Here is a 7645-nt window from a genome sequence, read left to right on the forward strand (position 1 = left end):
TTTATTTTGGTTTTTTGAGACAGGGTTTCTCTGTGGCTTTGGAGCCTGTCCTGGAACTAGCTCTGTAGACCAGGCTGGTCTCGAACTCACAGAGATCCGCCTGCCTCTGCCTCCCGAGTGCTGGGGTTAAAGGCGTGCGCCACCATAGCCCGGCTGTTTGTTTATATTTTAACAGAGTTTCTCTGTTTAGTTCTGGTTATCCTGGAACTCACTCTGTGTACCAGGCTGGCCTTGAACTCACAGAGTTTCCCTTGCCTCTGCTGCCATTCCTATCATTGTTGATCGTTCGCCATTACAATGCTATGTAATATTTAGATGTTCTCGTGTTATTTGACAGATAGTAGATCACAGGATAAGTTCCTAGAATTGGACATCTAGCTCAAACACACAGAATGGTTTGTTGGTTTTGAGACGTACTTTGTAGCCCAGACTGGCCTCCAACTTGAAGCGACCCTCTTTTAAACGCCTCCATTGTTCTGAGACTACAGACAAACATCACCACATAGCATTGCAATTTGGTTTTCCTTTGTTGATAACAGGGTCTTTCTATGCAGTCCTAGCTGTCCTAAAACTCACTAAGACCAGCCTGGCTTTGAACTCACAGAGATCTGCCTGCTTTTGCCTCCTGGGTGCTGGGATTGAAGGTGTGAGTTACCATGCCTGGTCCATTTAAAAAAAAAATCTTTTTAATGTGCATTGTTGGTTAGCCTGCCTGCATGAGGGTGTCAGATCCACTAGAACTTGAGTTACAAACAGTCGTGAGCTGCAAACTGGGTGCTGGGAATTGTACCTTGGTCCTCTGGCAGAGCAGTGTTCTTGAACACAGAGACATATCTCCAGCCCCCGAATTTTTAAATAAAACTTAAATAGGGGCTGAAGAGTTGGGACAGTGGTTATGCACACTTTCTACTCTAGCAAAAGACCATAGTTCGCAGGGCAGTAGTGGCTCACACTTAATCCTAGCACTCAGGAGGCAGAGACAGGTGGATCTCTAGTGTTTGAGGCCAGCCTAGTATACAAAAAAAGTTCCAAGACAGCCAGGGCTGTTACACAAAGAAGCCCTGTCCTGTCTGGGAAAGCCAAAAAAAAAAAAAAAAATCCTAGTTCAGATTCCAGCACCCTCATTNGGGTTTCTCTGTGGTTTTGGAGCCTGTCCTGGAACTAGCTCTTGTAGACCAGGCTGGTCTCGAACTCACAGAGATCCGCCTGCCTCTGCCTCCCAAGTGCCCGGCCCCTCATTTTTTTTTTAAAGATTTATTTATTTATTTATACAACTTTCTGCCTCCATGTATACCCACATGCCAGAGGAGGGCGCCAGATCTCATTACAGATGGTTTGGAGCCACCATGTGGTTGCTGGGAATTGAACTCAGGACCTCTGGAAGAGCAGACAGTGCTCTTAACCACTAAGCCATCTCTCCAGCCCCCAGCACCCTCATTAAGAACAATGCATGTAGGTGGTATACAGACAGACATACATACGTGCAGACAAAACCACACATGAAATGAATACATCTGATTTAAATTTGCTTTTTTGTTTTTTTGGGGTTTTTTTTATTGGTTTTTCAAGACAGGGTTTCTCTGTAGTTTTGAAGCCTGTCCTGGAACTCTCTCTGTAGACCATGCTGGCCCCTAACTCACAGAGACCCACCAACCTTTGCCTCCCGCGTGCTGGGCTTAAAGGTGTGGACCATCACCACCCGACTTGATTTAAAATTTTAATTAAACACACACACACATATTAGAGTCAGGTTTGGTGTGTACTTACAATCCTAGCACTCAGCTGACAAAGGCAGGATGGTCTGCGTGGTAGTTTGAACGTACTTGGCCCCCGTAATCTCACAGGGAGTAGTGGCACTATTAGGAAGTATAGTAGGTATGGTCTTGTTGGAGGAAGTGTGTCACTGTGGGGTAGGCTTTGAGGTCTCCTATACTCAAGATAGCGCCCAGTGTGAGGATAGTCTACACCCTGTTACCTGTATATCAACATGTAGCAGCTCCTTCTCCAGAACCATGTCTGCCTGTATGCCGCCATGCTCCCCACCATGATCATAATGAACTAAACCTCTAAACTGGAAACCACCCCAAATAAATGTTTTCCTTTATAAGAGTGCCCATGGTCACTGGGTAATGGTGGCACATGCCTTTAATCCCAGCACTTGGGAGGCAGTGGCAGGCAGATCTCTGGGAGTTCGAGGTCAGCCTGGTCTACAGAGCAAGCTCCAGGACAGCTAGGGCTGTTACACACAGAAATCTTGTCCCTAACAAGATCTCCTGAGTAAACTGGGAGCATGGGGACCATGGGAGAGGGTTGAAGGGGAGGGGAGAGGCAGGGAAGGGAGCAGAGAAAACTGTATAGCTCAATAAAATCAATTAAAAAAAGAAATCTTGTCTCTAAATGCCCTCCCCCCAAAAGAGGCCATAATCATGATTTTTCTTCACAGCAATAGAAACTCTAACTAAGACACTCAGTAATTCAAGACCAACCTAGGGTATGTAAGACCCTCTTTCAGAAAACCAAAAGTAAAAAGTCAAATACATATATGTACAAATAGATATATACAATTTTACACACACACACACACATACACACACAATTAACTAAAAATAGTGACCTCATCGCTTATCTCCTGGGGACCAGGCATGCGTGGAGCAATCACAGGACAGGCTGGACTCTTCAGTTCTGCTCTTTCACATAGCATCCTAGGTGTAGCAATTCTTGTTGCAACATTGTCTTTCTGAGTCTCTTCTGCAATGGCTGCTTAGCATTCTGTGGAAGTAGGAGAAATGCTATCATGTAATTAGCCATTCTGTGGTCAATAGCTTTCATCTATTCCTGTTGATGTATGATTTTGATTAGAAAACCCTTCAGGAGCCCGGTGGTGGTGGTGGTGCACGCCTTTAATCCCAGCACTCAGGAGGCAGAGGCAGGCGGACTACTATGAGTCTGAGGTCAGCCTGGTCTGGACAGTGAGTTCTAGGACAGGCGACAAGGCTACACATAGAGAAACCATATCTCAAAAAAAAATTAAATTTTAAAAAAAGGAAAAAAGAAAAGCCTTCAGTTTTGGGGTGTATATGTGGTTCTGGGTTGAGCCTTAGACCTTGCACATGCTGGGCAAATGTTTCATATCCTCCCCGTCTCGGCCTTATTTGCTTTATATTCGGCCGAGGTTAGCTTTGAACCTATTTTTCCCTTGCTTCAGCCTCCATAGTAGGCATATATCAGTCCTTATTCTTACAATTACTTTGCTATTGTTTTTGTTTTTATTCATTTTATTTTCTGGGTTTTTTTGTTTGTTTGTTTGTTTGTTTGTTTTTGTTTTGAGAAAGGATCTCTCTATGTAGCTCTGACTGTCCTGGAACTCTGTAGACCAGGCTGGCCTCAAAGTCACCAAGATCTACCTGCATCTGCCTTCCCAGTATTGTGATTAAAGGCAGTGTCGCTATGCCTGATTTTTGCTCTGATTCTTACTCTGTAGCTCAGGCTGATTTTGAACTTGCTGTGTAGACAAAGATGGTCTTCCTTTTCTGAAAGATGGAAGTTCTCTCCTTTCACCAAATAGATTCTGGGGGAAGAATTCAGGTTGTTAGGCTTGGTGGCAATTGGCTTTACCCACTGAGTCACCATCTCTCTGGCCCAGCCAAAGATGGTTTTCAAGGCCTGATCCTCCTGCCCACACCTCTAAAATGCTGGGATCGTAGGTGTGAACCACCTAGCCCAATAAGCCATGGCTATATTAATGTTAAATGTGTCAGGCTTTGTGGCAGGTACCTTTGATTTCAGCACTTGGGAGGCAAAGGAAGGCAGATCTTTCTTTGTGAGTTCAAGGCCAGCCTGGTCTACAAAACAAGTTCCAGGACAGCCAGGGCTACACATAGAAACCCTGTCTCAAAACAAAACAAAAATTATCCACATCTGGTCAGGGAGCACAGGAGGGATAGTTGGAGTCTCAGGTGAGGGTCTGCCATTTCCTTCCGTGAAGAAATGTCAGGCAGTCTGCTCTTGTTGGGTGTCTCACACAGGTCGTCACCAGCATAAGGACTGAGATGGTGAAGGCCATGCTGTACTGACAGCTCTCCACAATCACCCACCCGACTTCCTCGCCATTCACCGAGGGTTTAAAATTATAGATGGAAAATTTTTATCACTTTATTTGCTGCAGAGGAAGTATTTCCTTGGGGCTTGGGAACGCAGCTCAATGGCGGAGCATGCTGTCTATAATCATGTTCCATCCCCAGACCTCCCACTGCCCCCCAAACAAAGACAAAACATTGCTAAGCGAACATACACTCCTTCATGTAATTTACTTCTCAGCATCAATATAAGAAGTCCGCGCAGAGGCTGCTGAGGACATGGTTACATGGATGAAATGCATGCAAGGCCAAGTGTGAGGATGGGGTTCCTACCTGCAATCCTAGCATTCAAGCTGCTGAGACAGAGATGAAGGCAGGCTGACTAGCTGAACTGGAGAGCCTCTGGTTCACTGAGAGATCCTGCCAGAGAGACAGACAGACCAAGACCAACCCAGGACTAAGATCGATCCTGCCATCAATTACCACGTCAGCCTGGAGTCACCATGTCCATCCATCCCCCCGTACACACACTCCTGTGTGCCTGTGTATCTTACTTCTAGATCCCGATAATATGGCTTTGAAGATGTTTGCCAAATACATTCTCCACTGGTAAATAGAAAGCAATCGAGGAAGATACTTAACATCAGCTTGTAACCTCCTCATACATGTACACACATAAGCATGCAAGGAGAAACAGGGATGGGGGCTAGGAAAAGAAGGTGTGCTACTAAGAGTGGTGAGCCAAGACTGTATTCCCAAAACTCCGACGGCAGAAGGAAGATGGCCTAAGACCATCCTGGTCTAGCTGGCCAGCTTCAGGCTAGCTAATATTATACACGAAGTGGCACAGGCCAGTAGTTCCAGCAATCGAGAGGCTGGGTTCAGGGCCAGCCTGGGTTATATAACAAGACATTCATCTCACAAACCTTCACGGGAACTTCCTGTGGTATCCCGTTTCAATGCTACTTGAACAGAAAATACATATACCAGCTGACCGATCCGAACCAACAGACCGTCACCACCTCCTCCCAGCATCCTGGGACTACCCCAACAAGGCAACACCTCGGCACCATGCCTCTCATCTTAGTTTCTCTTCCTGTTGCTGTGATAAAAAAAAAAAAAAAAAGAAAAGAAAAAGAAAAAGAAAGAAAGGAAGAAAGAAACCCTTTGACAATAACAAGCTGAGGGAGAGAGGGCTTATTGTAGCTCACGGTTCAGGGTGCCATCCATCAGGGCAGGGAAGTCAGGTCCCTTAAGCAGCTGGTAGGTATTGCATCATCAGCCAGAAACGAGCAATGCATGTCGCCGCATTTCTCCTGGCTTTCTCCATTCATGCCGCCCTTTAATGTAATCAAGGTAGCCCCCACAGGCACACCCAGAGGCCCATCTCCCAGGTGAATCTGGATCCTGCCAAGTTGTCAGCACTAGCCGCATTTCATCAAACTGTTACCATAACAACAGAGTCCTCTTCACTAGTATACCAGAACTGCCCGCAGTACTGAGATGCTGCCATCAGTTGCTATATCAACCTGGAGTCACCTCACGTCTCTGCATCTTATTGCTTCAGTCCCAGTAATGTGGCATTGGAGAAGTTTTTGAATATTTCTTCTTTTTCCTCCTCCTCCTCCTCCTCTTCCTCTTTTTCTTCTCCTTCTCCTTTTGGTGTTTTTGTTTCGTTTTGTTTTTTTTTTGACACCGGGTTTCTCTGTGTTAACAGCCCTAGCTATCCTGGAATTTGCTTGGTAGAACAGGATGGCCTTGAACTCAGAGATCGGTCTCTGCCTCCCAAGTGCTGGGATTAAAGGCACTTGATACCACCACCTACCTATCAAATATTTTACCAGTCTAAAGGAAAACAAGCATGCAGATGCTTCAGACTGGTGAGATGACAGAACCAGAAACCAGACTGTGACCCACGGGAGACCTGCTGTGTGCAATGGAGTGTGCACCACGGGGGGAAATATGAGACGCTTGCCACCGCTGCAGTGGCAAACTGACTGCTGAATACCCACTGTGTGACATCACAGAGACTTATCCCCTAAATGAGTAGGTGAAATCCATCACAGAATTGGCTGACCATATAACCAAGTCTTATGAGATAGGAGCACCTGAGTCTGGCAAGGCAGGATATATCGTGAACAAGTATATACCCTAAGAGACTGTGATCTCTCTGGTCATTTAGTACATGTATGTTGGACTTTTGTGGTAGTTTAAATGCAAATATTACCCAAAGGCTCTGGCATTTAAAATGCTGGTCCCAGTTGGAGGCACTGCTTGGAAGAGGTTTATTGGATGTGATCTTAGTGGAGGAAATATTTCATTGGGGATAGATAGGCTTTGAGGTTGGTTGTGGTCAGAATAAGAATGGTCTCCTTAGGCTCTATATTTAAATACTTAACCCTCAATTAGTGGAACTGTTTGGGAAGGATTGGATATGGCCTTGTTGGAGGGGAACGTCATTGAGGATAGATTTGAGGTTTCAAAGCCTCATTCTAGCCAGCATTCAGGAGGCAGAGGCAGGTGGATCTCTGAGTTTGAGGCCAGCCTGGTCTACAGGTTGAGTTCCAGGACAGCCAGGGCTACACAGAGAAACCCTATCTCAAAAAAACAAAACAAAACAAAACATTTGGAGTTTGCCCTGCTGGGTTTTAGTCTTGCTTTGGTCCAGTTTTTTCTTAGTATACCCCCTTTCCTCCCTTGTAGAATGGTAATGTATATTCTGTATGTTGAAAGTATGTAATTTACACTTTGATTTTATAGGGGTTACAACTAGTAGGTTTTCTTTTTTTAATATTTATTTATTTATTTATTATGTATACAATATTCTGTCTGTGTATATGCCAGAAGAGGGCACCAGATCTCATTACAGATGGTTGTGAGCCACCATGTGGTTGCTGGGAATTGAACTCAAGACCTTTGAAAGAGCAGGCAATGCTCTTAACCACTGAGACATCTCTCCAGCCCCAACTTTTTCTGTATCTTGATCATCAGTTTCTCTGCAACACAATAAGCCAGATCAAGCAGTATTGAAAAAGTAAAAAAAAAAGCAGGTTTATTTGAGCAAAGCAACTCCCGGATGAGTCCTACAGTTCCAGAGATGGAGACAGGAGAAGTCACATGCCCAAACTAAAGCAAGAAGTTTATATACCCTGAAGGTGAGGAGTGAGGATGTGTCCATCACAAGCTGGGTTTGTACCCAATTATGGCCAAAAGATGAGTGCTTTAGGGGAGGACTTGGGCTAATGGCAGCTTCAAGGGAGGACCTGCTATGGTCACCAAGAACATGCAGTGGCTTTTTGGTGCCTTCCCTTTGTTGGAGATTCTCTGAGAGGGCAAGGTTCAGAGAGAGAGGAATGGGGCTTTCTGGATCAAGCAGGACTGAGCTGAAGTTCTAGCCAAACAACAGCTAAGGGATTGCCTTAAGTCTAAGAAGATACTTTGGACTGTTAAACTATATTGAGACTTAAAGAGTACGGGGACTTTAAAAGTTGGAGTAAATGCATTTTGCACTATGACATGACCACAAGCCAATAGGGGCCTGGAATGAAATGTGGTAGTTTGAACAAGAC

At 45.1% G+C, this 7645-nt stretch overlaps 1 long non-coding RNA gene across 1 annotated transcript; it reads right to left on the reverse strand.

Moving 5' to 3' along the window:
• Positions 1-2643: 2643 nt before the first annotated feature.
• LOC126492122 (uncharacterized) lies at positions 2644-5022 on the reverse strand. Its single transcript, XR_007589517.1, has 3 exons — positions 4410-5022; positions 3475-3568; positions 2644-2769 (listed from the first exon to the last, which is right to left on the reverse strand). It is a non-coding gene; the product is annotated as an uncharacterized lncRNA (long non-coding RNA).
• Positions 5023-7645: the final 2623 nt, after the last annotated feature.

The sequence above is a fragment of the Alexandromys fortis genome, unplaced genomic scaffold, assembly GCF_014885135.2.
Source record: "Alexandromys fortis isolate MF-2015 unplaced genomic scaffold, M_Fortis_MF-2015_v1.1 scaffold_290, whole genome shotgun sequence".
In the NCBI taxonomy this organism is placed as follows: Eukaryota; Metazoa; Chordata; class Mammalia; order Rodentia; family Cricetidae; genus Alexandromys; species Alexandromys fortis.